The sequence below is a fragment of the Sminthopsis crassicaudata genome, chromosome 3 (genome assembly GCF_048593235.1).
Source record: "Sminthopsis crassicaudata isolate SCR6 chromosome 3, ASM4859323v1, whole genome shotgun sequence".
NCBI lineage: Eukaryota > Metazoa > Chordata > Mammalia > Dasyuromorphia > Dasyuridae > Sminthopsis > Sminthopsis crassicaudata.
This window is the reverse complement of record NC_133619.1, coordinates 113,817,049-113,830,990: the sequence shown is the minus strand read 5'-3', so window position 1 is coordinate 113,830,990 and position 13,942 is coordinate 113,817,049. Positions and strand designations below refer to the sequence as shown.

The 13,942-nt window shown below is 32.1% G+C and overlaps 1 long non-coding RNA gene across 1 annotated transcript in view; it reads right to left on the bottom strand.

Annotated features, from left to right (window-relative positions):
- The window catches only part of LOC141564891 (uncharacterized), a 51,141-nt gene extending 38,991 nt beyond the window's left edge, over positions 1-12,150 (bottom strand). The window contains exons 1-2 of the long non-coding RNA XR_012488781.1: positions 12,057-12,150; positions 9,719-9,773 (exon numbers count right to left, since the gene is read on the bottom strand). This is a non-coding gene — a long non-coding RNA (uncharacterized LOC141564891). The remainder of the gene's footprint in view (positions 1-9,718; positions 9,774-12,056) is intronic.
- Positions 12,151-13,942: the final 1,792 nt, after the last annotated feature.

Sequence of the window (13,942 nt, the reverse complement as noted above, 5' to 3'; positions counted from 1 at the left end):
TATGCAAAAATATTACAGGAAAACCTTTGCTTTGTATTTTTAGTAAAAATGATTAAAAAAACTTCTTTATTGCATAAGCCACTAGGCTTAAGGTAACAATCACTTATTAAATTGAGCAGAATTCTTTTATCCTTATTCTTTTAAACATATTTTCCATAAATAAAGGCTTTATTTTCAAGTGTTTTAAATTAATTGATAAATCTAATTCAAAGATGGGTTTAATATATATTTTTTATTGTTTTCATAATAAAACAGCTTTGTATAGCTAATATAAATTGCTTGGTCAAGATAATTTTTTTTAATAAATCTAGCATTATACTTTATTAGCAAATATTTTACTTAGTATTTTAATTCATTTTCTCCAAAGAAAAATGGTCTATAATTTCTAACAATTAGGTTTGCAAAGTTTTAAATCAAAATCATATTTTTCTTATGAAATGACTTAGGTAATTGTAACGTGCTCTCCTGGCAGTTACTATTACTAGTCTGTCCTAGACCCACCAGAGTACCTTTGACCACTGTGCTTAGCAGTGTGAACTCTACCCGGCTCGCCTCCTCTGAGGCCTTCAAAGGTCTCTGGCCATGATCTCTTGAATCTATAGCTTAATAACCGGTAGCGCACTCAAGAACAGCCACGTGTAATCTTAAAAGCCTTTATTATACATACTCACATAATGCCCTGACTGATGCCCTGACTTGTTGGTTCCCGAGTGAACACCTGATCAGAAGACCCACGTGTTCACTACCAAAACCTTTACCTCTTTTGGCTATCCATCTTGGTTAGGCCACCCAGGCTAGGAAGCCAGGGTGAAGAACGCCAGGTTAAAAGAGAGCTACTGCTGCCTGCAGTGGGCTTACATAGGGCCTGTGAGGTCACACACACAGCCAATCAGCGAGAGAGTCACCCATTACGAAGCTATCTCAAAATGGACAGGATCCCACCTACAAGGCAGTCCTAATATCCACAGAAATTACTTCCGGGCCTCAATGATGCGCTGTGGCGCAGCTCATTTAATATTTATTTTTATATTTTTATGAATAATAAATTTAATGTAGAAGTTATTTGTTGTTTGTGAACTCAGATAAGGTATTTTTTGTGGGAAATAATTTTCAAAACAATTCATATTTTTACTTCTGAGATTGGACTACCAAAAATTCTAAAATTCCATTTGGGTAATTATTTTTTCTGTCTTTGCTTGTATGTTTTTAATACTAATTGGATTTTGTGATCTTCTTTTTAATTTTTCCTTTAGCAGATTTTTAAAAATTAAGTATGTTAGTGTTTTCACATTTATTGGACTTCCTATATACATTTCCCTCTCCCCCGCCCCCAAATAGCCCCAGGTTCATTACTTTATTTTTTTTTTTTCTTTCAGCATTTATTTCCTTTTTTTTTTTTTTTTTTTTAACACTGATAATCTCCCTCTCTCCTTCCCTACTTCTTTCTCTTTTTTTTTCTCTTGCTCTTTCCTTCTCATCTTCATTTTCCCTCATTCCATCCTCACATTTTTGGGCCATTTAATTGTTCCTTTTCTTGTGTTGTTACCTGTAAGTTTTATTAATTCATCTATCTTTATCTATTTCCCCCTGTATACTATTTGTACTTGGTTGATATAGCATTCCAGCTAAGATATGCTATGGAAATAGTCCAGAGATTTTAATTTAATTATTTAATAAAATTAATTTACACTATATGTAATTTTACATTCATATCACTTGATTTTACTTTTATTCTATTGTAGTTTAAAGTATATTTAGTATATTTTTATCACTTCAATACTAGTTTCTTTATGACCTTCTACACAATTGAGTATTACAAGTGTTTCAAATATATTTATAAATAATGTGCATTTTCTGCTTTTCATATTCAATTCCCTATATGTTACTTATAAATTATTTAACATGAAGATCAGATCTGTAATTGATTTATTTACTTTTAATATTTTGTTTCATTTGTCAAGTAGTTTATATATATACTTCTGTTCTTCCAAGATTTCTTCTGCATTGTTTCTAGTTGTGAGCCATAAAAAGTGCAAAATTCTTTGATGATGTTATTGACTCACAGTCATTAATTCAGCAAATTAGAAAGCTCTTTGAGCACTTGCTATGTGCCTGGCACTGTGTTAATGTCAATAGCTATAGAAAAAGGCAAAAGGATTACCTGTCTTCAAGAAGTGTATATGGGTACTAGGGAAAACAGTCAAATATATAGGTACATACAAAGTATATACAAAGTAAAGAAATGAAACATGAAAGGAAGACAGAAAAGAAGATGGTATGAAAGACCTTGCTCAGGAGATTGAATTTTAGTTGAGTTTTCAAGGAAGCCATGGAAATTTAGAGGCACACAAAGGAAGAAAGAATATTTTAGGTATGGAGAACAGTTAAAGGGAGGAGACTAAGTGGCTTAGGGAATCAAGAGTTGGGCATGATGTCATGAAAATCTGAGTTTAAATTTTATTTCAGACACTAGCTAAATAACTATAGGTAAATACCTCAGTTTCTTCAGTTATGAAATGGGGATCCTAAATATCACCTACTATTCAAGTTTAGAATAAGGATAAAATAAGACACAATTTTAATGCAATTAACAATTCTTGGAACACAGTAAGTGCTTAATAAGTGCTTATTTCCTTTTTATTCCTTCCCAGATGCAAAATAAGTATGGACATAGTCAAGCATGGTTGAAGTATAGCTAAGTTTTATTCCTTCACACATTGAACTTATGTAGTAGGAATTTGTCCCATTTTAAACTAAACTTCTTCACAAGCTTTTTCCAGTCCATAAGTGTAACGAGCTGTCGTCTCTAGAAGCTGCCGGATCACTCTCTGGGAAGAGATCTGCTGTGTCTTCTACTCAAATCTCTCCAACAGATTCTTCTTCCTGTAACGAACCGTTGTCTCCAGGCAGTTGCTGTTAACTCTTGTCCAGAGAAGTGACTTCCCTTCCTGCAGAGAGCCCCGTCAAGCCTGATGCAATTCAGAGTCTTCTCCTTGAATCCTGGCTCTGAATCTCCTCCAGCTCTTATCCTTCTCCAGGCAGACTCACTTTCCAGGCCCACTGTTCTCTCTTTTATTCTCCCAGAGAATGGGCGTGGGATAATGCAAGGGCTTCTGGGAAGAACCACCTCAGCCAATGAGCCTGCTCCTTCCATCAAGTCAACCTGAGTTCTCACCTTGTAATTGTCCAACCTGAATTCTCACCTTGTCACTATCCAGACAACCTGAGTTCTCACTTAGTAATCCTAACACATAAGCACTGGAGAATTGCCAAAGTCAAACTTTCCTGGAAATATTCCTGAATTTCAGGAATCAGGATTTGTTGTTTTAAAAAATACTGCAAATGCATGCTAGCAACACTGCCATAATTTGTTCTTAGAGAGTTTCCCAGTTAACTTAGAATTTAAATGGTTTGCCCAGGATCACATAGTTATTTAAGTGTCAAAAACAAGGTTTGATGTAGGTTTTCTTGGTGTTAAGGCTAGCACTTCATCCAATTAAGTGACATGGTGCATAAAGTGCTGACTTTGGGGTAAGAAGAACCTAAGTTCAAACTTGACAATTTACTAGTTATGTGATCCTGGGCAAGTCATTTAACCTATCAACAAAATGAAATGGAGAAGGAAATGGAATTCGCTCTAGTATTTTTGCTAAGAAAACCTTAAGTAGGGGCAACTAGATGGTGCAGTGGATAGAGCACCAGTTTGGGAGTCAAGCATTGGAATATGGTCTCAGACACTTATCACTTACCAATTAGTAGTTGGGTGACCCAGGACAAGAAATTTATCCCAACTGCCTCACCAAACAAGCAAACAAAAATAAAACAAATAGGATTATGAAAAATTGGACACAATTAATCAACTCATTAATAACTCTATCCACTACACTATGTTGTTTCCTGGGTTGTGCTTAATATAAAGGAGAAAATATTAATTTTTGAGTACTTCACCAATCCACTACTAATTCCCTTGCTCTGCTATCTCACTTAAAAGTGGACAAGGGAAATTTCATTTAATATGATGTACAAAATAAAAATGTAACATTATTTCTTTAGATTTATTTTCCATTTCTAACAATTTTGTTTTCTACATATCAAATGAATTTATATAGCACTTTCTATTCTTCATAGTTATTTCTTAATTTCCCTTCTCCATTAACAACAACCCAAATCATTGAATCATAGAACCTAAGAGGCTGAAGAGACCCTAGAGGTGATGCAGTGATGTCAAAGTCAAATAGAAATGGAAGCCACTAATGTGTATATAAGGGTCCCTGAGACTGAATAATGAATCAGATTTAAATTGTATTGCTGTCTATGTTTTATGATATTTTAATTTTTTTATTAAATATTTTCCAATTATATTTCAATCTGGTTCTGGTTAAATTCAGGAGCCCATTGCTATATGTTTGAGACCTTTGAGAAAATGTATTACACTGTTGAATCAACTAAAATTAAACACAAAATTCATAATCATGGGCAGTAGAGTACATAAAACATAATTCATTACCAGTTTAGAACTGTTTATCGCATGTTGTTATTTATTTTAAAAGTCATAGTTGTGAGACATTAGTAAAACTAAAAAAGTTTCTTATATGCTTCAGGTCAAGTGGGTAAATACTATGTGAACCACGCTCTTAAAGAAATATGAATAATGTTAATTAATACATAATTAATAATTATTAATGTTAGTTATGCATGCATATATTAAAGTATGCAAATGTTATTAACTTGAATTTATTCATATTAATTTTGTCATTATAGCTTAATAAATTTAATATTTTCATCAATATAGCAAGCTAACATGCATACGAATAGTCCAGAATTATCTAATCTGATCCAATCCAACAAATATTTATTAAACATCTTACCATATGCAAATTACTCTTCTTGATTCAGAAGATATGAAGACAAAACAATAAATAACATATGCCTTATAGAAGCCTATTCTATCAAAGGGAATGTCAGAAGCTACACTGTCCTCAAACAAAGAAGTTTATAAAGGTAGTCTAAATTCTTGAACTTTTTTAAGGTGTCCAAACAATGTATCTGACATATATTCTTTGTCAAAGCAAATATTATTTTTAAAACTCTTTTTAAGTATCTTGTCATAACTTTCACATTTACATTGTTGTCTAAAAGCACTATGTCCCAAAACACTTAGCATTATGTAAGGGAAATTTAAAATTTGTGGTGTTGGTAGCTAAATTTAAAGATTACTAGATATGCTGATTCATCAGGATGTTTGAATAAAAAGGGTAGTTTAAGAAGATTGATCAAGGAGAGTGGTGGGAATAGGGTGTGAAGAATGCTTTACCTAATATTTATTTAATTTACCAATGAAAACAGACTTAAGTTTTTCCTTTCACCCTCTGATGTGACTTCATTCACTGTGTAAGAAAAAAAAAAAGGCTAATCTGTCCTTAAAGATAAAGGAAGAAGACAAACATTTAGAGCAATTTGTTTAGCATTATTATTTTTTTAAAAAATACATCTTATACCTCTTAAAATTTTGACTTCATATTAAGTTCTACAGAAGAAATTTATAGGCTATAATTTCCTATTAATTTCATGATCTATTAAAATATCTATTGGAAAAGTTTTCTGTTTTTAAACTTGTTTGATCATTGGCTAAGACCAGTTAAAGGTATAAGGATTATGTTTTAATTAGCAAAAACTACTACTTTTTTCCCTTAGACACAGTATGCCCTTCCTCAACTTACTTTCATCAAACATTGTACATATTCAAAAACATATAATTAGCTTGTTTTAATCTTATCATTTTCAGAGGCCTACTACAGTAATTAGCTTTCATTTCTCTTCTTTTTAGTTAGGAGATTGCTAAAGGATCAATGCTGAATACATCTTCTTTTTTTTCTTCATCAGCACTGCCAATTACTGTGACCCTCAGTGCAAATTTATTGATTTTTCTTATTAGAACATTATCACCAGTTACTCACAGCATGGTGTTTATTAATTAGTAAGGAAAATAAAAATTCATTTGTGAAATATTTCCCTTTTAAGTTTCCTTCTCCCTCCCCAGTATATGCATAGCTGTATGATATCTGCTAATGACATTCATTTTTCATGGATAAAGATGATATTTTTCATGCCTACTTTTCCATTTGTTTCTCATCAAGATCCAATCTAAATAATATTTTAAAAACTATACTCTAATTATAGCCAACAAAAGTTTCCAAGTTTTTCTGAACTTCATAAAAAAAAGTCATTTCAGGGTTTAAGAAATCTAAAGTAAATGTTTTCTACTACCTTTTTTTTTTTTTTTTTTTTTTTTTTTACAAAGGTACCCTTTGAGAGCATAGAAATTAAATTGAATTGAAGAAGTTTTGATGAAAGTGCTTTGACATTTCAACATTTATATCAGTAGAAATGCACATGAAAGTTCCATGTTACTTTTTATGAAACTACAGAATGTTAGAGTTGTAAGGGAAACTAGAATATCTTCTAGTCCAGCACTCTTATTTTGCTGATGAGGCCTATCTATGACCCTAGTCCTTTTACAATCACTTTTTTCTTCCTCAGTGCATCTTCCTTTTAGGGAATGTAGCCACACTTTCTTTATCATACTATGTAATCTTTTAAAATCTCTTATCTTATTTTGATTTCTAATTACTCCCATCTAAAATCTTTTCATATTAGTTGAGTTATACTCTCAATTTGCTTGATTAATTCCCAGAATCCCATGTTATTTTTTCCCCTTGTTTTTAATGAAGTTATAATTTTACTTTCCTAATGTATTCAGGATCATTGGTGTCCTCTCCCAAAACTATTCCATGATTACTTAAATTTTGTCCATATTTGATCTGACCAAATCATTTCAATGGGAAAGAAAGATTGAAATTAAGTAGTATTTGCTGGATTATTCAGGGAGATTATATCACCAGCCTAGATCATGTTTTAATGGAAACTTATGATTTTAAAAGAAGTGGATGCCAGAATGGGGGAAAGTGGTTTCTTATGGTTTGCATAAAACTATATTTTTATATAGTACTTATTTTTCTTTAAAGTAAGGAGTGGTAGAATGGGGCCTCCCATGTGACCATGTGATTTTGTGTCTTTTATCTCATATTGCATTTGTCTACAGCTCTATTTTCAGCCTTCTTTGAGAAGAATAAAGCTGCTTTCAATTTAATAGTGAAAATTTTCACACTTCGTTATATACCCTACAGGTCATCATCCATGTTATTTTCCACACCCACAATTTGATTTTTTTTATCTGTATTCCTCTCAACTCTACCCTAAAGATCCAATCACATACCACGAACACTTTCATTGTGCCCTCTGGAATGCTCATTCCACAGGCAACAAAATTTCCTTCAACTTAAAATCTATTTCTTTCATCCTGTCTTTTCACTGAAATCTAACTCAGGTTGATGATAAAGCTTCCCTAGCCATCCTGACTATATGTACACTCTTTTTCCTGGGTTCACTTTTTGAAATAGGGAAGTTGAAATAATCTTCCTTTGTCATTGTCACTTACCCATTCTTTTACTTTCACCATCACTCAGTAGCCTCTCTTCCTGTGAGGTGCATTAATTCATCTATGCCAACTAATCAATACCTAGATATCCATTGCCTATAGATCTCCAATTCCTTTCTCTTCATCAGTAAGATTGATACATTGCTAACAATTTTCTCTTCTCCTTAGCATCTGACATTATGATAAAGAATTTGACATATGTATTGACTCTTTTTCAAACATCCTAAGCACTCAATTTCTCAACTTACTATATAGAAATGAGAGCCATTCCTCAAATGATAAATGGTCAAAGGATATAAGCAGGCAGTTTTCAAAGTAATCAAAGCTATTTGGAGTCATATAAAATGCTCTAAATCTCTATCAATGAGAGAAATTCAAAATAAAACAACTGCCAGCTACTACCTCACATCTTTCAGATTGGTTAATATAACAGAAAAGGAAAATGCCAAATACTGGAGGGGGTGGGGGAAAATTAAAACACTAATATATTATTGGGGAAATTGATGATTCAACCATTCTGGAGAGCAACAATGTCCAAAGGGCTATAAAACAATGTATACAAATACCCCTTGACCAAGCAATGCCATAATTAGGTGTGCATCCCAAAGGAATTTTAAAAAAGAAAAAAAAAAGGAAAAGGACATATTTGTACAAAAATATTCATAGCAATTCTTTTATTGGTGGAAAAGAATTGGACATTGAGAAAATGTCCATCAACTGAGGACATCCTCAATTGACTGAACAAGATGTTGTATATGTTGTATATGTTGTGATAGTATGATAGAATACTATTGAATTTTAGGAAATGATGAGCAGTGTGGTCTCAGAAAAATATGAAAAGACTTACATGAACTGATGCAAAGTAAAATGAGCAGAATCAAGAGAACATTGTACACAACACTAACAATTTAGTTATTCTTAGCAATATAGTGTTCCAAGACAATTCTGTAGGAGTTATGATGAAAGATGCTATTCCTCTCCAAAAAAGAAACTGGTGGAATTTGAATATAGATATGAGATACTTTTTTCTTTACTTTATTATTCTTGGTTTTCTTCTTTCGGTTGTTTGTGTTTTCTTTCACAGGATAATTTAAATGTAAATGTGTTTTGCATGGTGAGATATGTATAATATGTCAAATTGCTTGCTTTCTCAAAAGAGGGGGAGGAAGAAGGGAGAGAATTTGGAACTCAAAATTTGAAAAAAATAGTTAAAATTGTTTTCACATGTAATTGGAAAAAATAAACATTTAATAAGATTAAAAAAACATAATAATGGAGCAGGAATTAATGTTATGTAATATCTTTTAGGGCTCTAAATATATAATCATAAGATTTATATCTCTGAATTTGAGGCCAGCAATAATTAACTTTTTCATCAACCTGATATTCCCAGTAAACATTCTCATCCTCTCAGCTTTACTATTAATTTTGAGGGAACTGCTATCCTCTTAGTCAGTTAGAGGTGAAACTTCAGAGGTATCAGTGATTCTTCCTTTTCTCTAACAACTCATTTTAAATCAACTGCCAAATCTGATTTATCCTATTTTCATAATATCTTTTTGATTAATTTCTTTCAATTCATCTCTTCATTCACACTGTTATAACCTAGACCATCATATGAGAAAACTTTTCTTCTCAGACCATCATCTCCACTTCTTCCTCCTCACTATTGATGTGAATTATTCCCATAAATTCCTTGTGGAACCTCATGACTGAGGGTTTACTTTATCTTTTTTTTTAGGGCCTGGGGTGCACATGTTACTTCTAATATATTAAATGCCTTAATTATTAGAATATATAAACACCACATAGGAAAGGAATTATATCTTACTTGTATTCATAGCTTCATGCTTAGTAAGACTTGTATTTCTGTCTTTGTCTTTATCTCTCTGTTTCTCCCTCCATCTCTCCCTCCATTTCTGTTTCTGTCTCTGTATGTCTCTGTCTCTGTCTATTTCTTTGTCTCTCTTTCTGAATCTCTGTCTCTGTGTCTCTGTCTTTCTGTCTCTGTCATCATTTCTTGATTACACTGTAACTTTTTGACATTATTACCATTACAACAGGACAGGATTCTATATTCTATGATATAGACCTAGACAATTTGAATGAACTCTTTCCTACATTGTCTTCAGGAAAGTGACTGGTACAGTGGATAAATGAATAGGCTTTGAATCAGAAAGATTTACCTTCATGAGTTCAAATTTGGCTTCAGATACTTACTAGCTATGTGATCCTGGGTAATTCATTTAATTACCTGCCTGCCTCAGTTCTCCATCTGTAAAAATGAGTTAGAAGAGGAAGTAGTACACCATTCTGATATCTTTACCCAGAAAACAACAAATAAGGGCTCACAAAGGTTCGGTAACGAATGAAATGTACCAACAATAAATCCACTATCCGTATTCCCCTCTCAACTTAACTTGAAACTCAAGTGGAGGTACTTTGTAAATATATATATATATATATATATATATATGATGGAATACATATTGAATGTTTCTTTTAAGCCCTGAAATATTCATTTTACAAATAAAGAAATTGAGGCAGTTATTTACCAGCTCATACATTTACTAAGTGTCTGAGGTAAGATTTGAACTCAGGTTTTCCTTTCTGCAAATACAGTGCTGTGTACATTGCCTTAAATAGTTTTACCTTACGCAATTTTAGAAGGCAAGTGATATATAATGGTTACTTTTTGCATTCTCATCACCTAGTATGGTACCTTGCACAAAGACAATTAAATTTACTGGAGGATGATGAAGAAGAAGAAAAAAAAGGGCAGGAGAAGGAGGATCAGGAGGAGGAGGAAGAAGATAAGGAGGATAAGGGAGGAGGAGGAGGAGCAGGAGAAGGAGAAGAAATGATACTGATGCTTCAAGAATGATGATATGTTAGTTCATGAGCTAATATTTTATAGTAAACTGTTGCATTTAGTTTATCAATCCCTTTGGTCAAATAGCCTCTGGTTTAAAAATCATCACATTTTGTGGTATTTAAGAGAACATTTATGATCTCTTTTTGCAGACTAGCATTAACTTATGTCCATGGTCAATAATTTATGAGCATCCTGGTTTTCATGATAAAGCCAATAGGTAAGCCTGTCATAGTGATATGTGTTTAAGAAAAGAAATATTTGTGGTTAATAGTTCTCTATATTTCTCACATTATCAGTAAGAGAAAATGGCAAGATTAAATGAACTCTATTTTCATTCTTTTTTTTCCATTTGTAAAATGTGCTTTCTTTTATATTATTATACTCAATAAACTTGTAATTAATATACTATTTACCTAAATGATTACCATTTAAATTCTATAAGCGCTCCTCTTTATGGTAAAATCAGGAAGAGGATATCAGTTCATGCAATACAAACCTGCATTCTTATGGCAATGTTTCCTGAAAGGGTTTCAAGGAAAGGCAAAGGTATGTACAAAATGAGCACTGATGAAATGGCTTGAGACCCTATTTGAAACAATTCTGCCTAAGGGTACTGAAAAAAACTGAGGCTATGTAAATTTTTAAAAAGCAAAGTTTGAGTGAATGTAGAATGGGGTGAATCCCATTTGTTATGTACATATAATAGCATCTCATCTCATGGGAATGGTGAACAACACCTGCTGGAAGTGTTCTATAGCCCTAGAGCAATATTTGAGAGGACTGAAATGAGCCATATAGAGAATAAAAGTTAAGAAGGCATAGTTTTCTGACTTATGTTTTCTGTATAATAAAGTCTGTGGTTATTCATGTAAACTAAAGAATTATACCACAAATGACATTTTTCTCCATATCTTTGGGATTCATTTGTTATCTTTTACCACCGTACTGATTGGAGTGTTTCTTTTAAAAAGGGGGTTCTATACTATATCACTGATTACAATTTATTTTTGTAGTTGTAAGTGTTGCTATAGCAACAAAGTACAGGCTATTTCTTTTTTTAAGCATAAAATTTGGAAGGAAAAGTGGCCAGATTGCCAATTAAATTTAGTGTGTAAACAGGTCAATAAAAGAGCACTATGTGAAGATTGTAAATGTTTACTCTCTGAGAACTAGCTTAAAGGAATGTATCTCTTACCTGATTGGATTCCTTTACTTTGTCAAAAACCTAACAAGTTTTAAACTTTGCCTCTTACTCTCTGTGTTTGAAGTTCTTGGACTATTAATTCTCTGAGGGAAATAGTATTTTTATTCTTTGATAGAACTTATTTTAAATAATCAGAAAGGCAGAAGATTTAAATGACTAAAACTAATTTGGGCCAGGTCAATACATGTTAGTATTTATGTAGTATTAGTATGTAGGGTACAAATAGAAAATTAAAATAATTATCCAGGTAATTTAGTTAAAATTAAATATTTGATTTAAATTAAATGACTTTATTATTTGAGTTACTCGATCAATTCCTATTTATTATAAAAAATAAAAATTTAGAGGTTTGCTGTCTAGACCTGATATTTTACTAGGTGAAGAAACTCCCTTTATCAATGTAGATTGAAAATTGTTTTACAATTTATAGTCTTACAGACTATACAGACTTACAGAGACTGAGAAATTAAGTCATTTACCTAGGAACACATAGTCAAATCATGTGAGAAAGAGAACTTGAATTCAGTTCTGAATGAGATGAGGTGAGATCTTTCAAGACAGTTGTGAAAATCTAGTAAGGATTCATCTACTTCAGAGTTTGAGTAGGCCTGAAGGACTTTGAGCATTGACTCAAGGGCATAATTGAGTCCTCTTCCTGCTATCCTCCCATGACACAATTTCCTCCCTATTTCAGTCAAATATGGGCAACTATGTACTTATTGGTCAAGTTCAATTTCGTGGGTAGATCTCGAATTTAGAATGTAAGACTCTCAGACAATGAGGATGAGGGTCAGTGGTGGGAGGGGGTGTGTTGGGTTAGGGATTAAAGGTGCTGTCCTGCCCACAGGAGGTGCTTCCTCTCTTGGATTGTCTGCTCCAAGGGTGGGACGCCCTTCTTGAGAGAGAATGTATGATAAACTTTTCTTTACTCTAGAGATCTCTCCAGCTTTTTTATTAAATGGTGACCCCCTCACCATTCCCGTACCACACAGTTCTTATTAATTGTAAAGCTGGTAACCTTTTCATTATGACAATCTGCTACTTTGATAAATATGTTTATATTAATATATCAAAATTTTATTAGTGTTTAAAGTTCTATCAAGACTTGACAAGGGATAATATTATAAAAAAAAATTACTCATGCATATATACTGTGGGGAAAAAATTCTAAAAAAAAAATTTTCTCTTCTGAAAAAAAAAAAAAGAGTAAATACATGATAACTAGAGAAGTAACTGGGTGACACAATGGATAGAGGACAGGCCCTTAAATCAACAAAATAAAATTTAATCCAGCCTAAAACACTAAATAGCTGTTTGAGTCAGCAAGTCACTTCTACTTGCCTCAGTTGACTTATCTGTAAAATTGTGAATAATATTAGCACTATCACCCAGGATAAAATGAAATATTTGTATAGCTCTTTGCAAATGTTAAGTAAACATAACTGCTTGTTATTTTTTTTTAATGTGCAAAGAAAAGATCAATAGAAATCACTTACTTACCTGGGGTCTAGATGCTGTTCTTTTGGGGATTCATATACCTATACTTAGTATTTATTAAAATATTATATCAAAATTATAGAAAGTATTCCAATAGGAAAGCATGTCATTGTAAGGGGAAAAACAAACAAAAACAAACAAACAAACAAAAACCCAGAAAAGAAAAAGAAAAGGAAAAAAAATAACAAACTAATGAGCCTTAGTTGGGGGGCGGGGGGAGGAATCTATCTCTATATTATTTTTAAACTAATTTCAACTAATCTTATTTGTAATATGATACTTATACATCAGTGTACAAGCTCATATTCCATCTAAACAGGAATATTATCTACTTAGAAAAAGTATTTTCTATTTACATTTACCAATTCTTCATTTGACAATATTATTTAAAGTCAAGCAACAAAATAATTCCTTCACATGAATTTTACAGGTATTTTGACATACAATGATTTTTGTTCATTTTTACATTTCTTTTAAGAAAATATCACACATCTTTGTTTCATGTTGTTTTAAATAATAAGAATATTAAGTTCATTTTTCTTTATTCTTTCAAATATTTTATTATTTTTTTTTTAAATTCTTCCTCTTCACTTAAAAAGCCTTTATCTGATTAAATTGCAGTTTGTTTTATTTTATTTCTTTTATGTAGATAGACTTGAGATTTCATCAATATATGTCATAAGATCATAAATTTGAGTGGGATATGACCTTTGAAATCCTCTAGGCAACCTTAAACCCCTCTTTTTATAGGAGAGGAACTGAGATTAGATGGTTACAAAAATCACCTAGTAAGCAGCAGAGCCATGGTATGAATTTAGGTCTTCTGCTAGTAAATTCAACATTCTGAACTCATGGTATAGATATTACT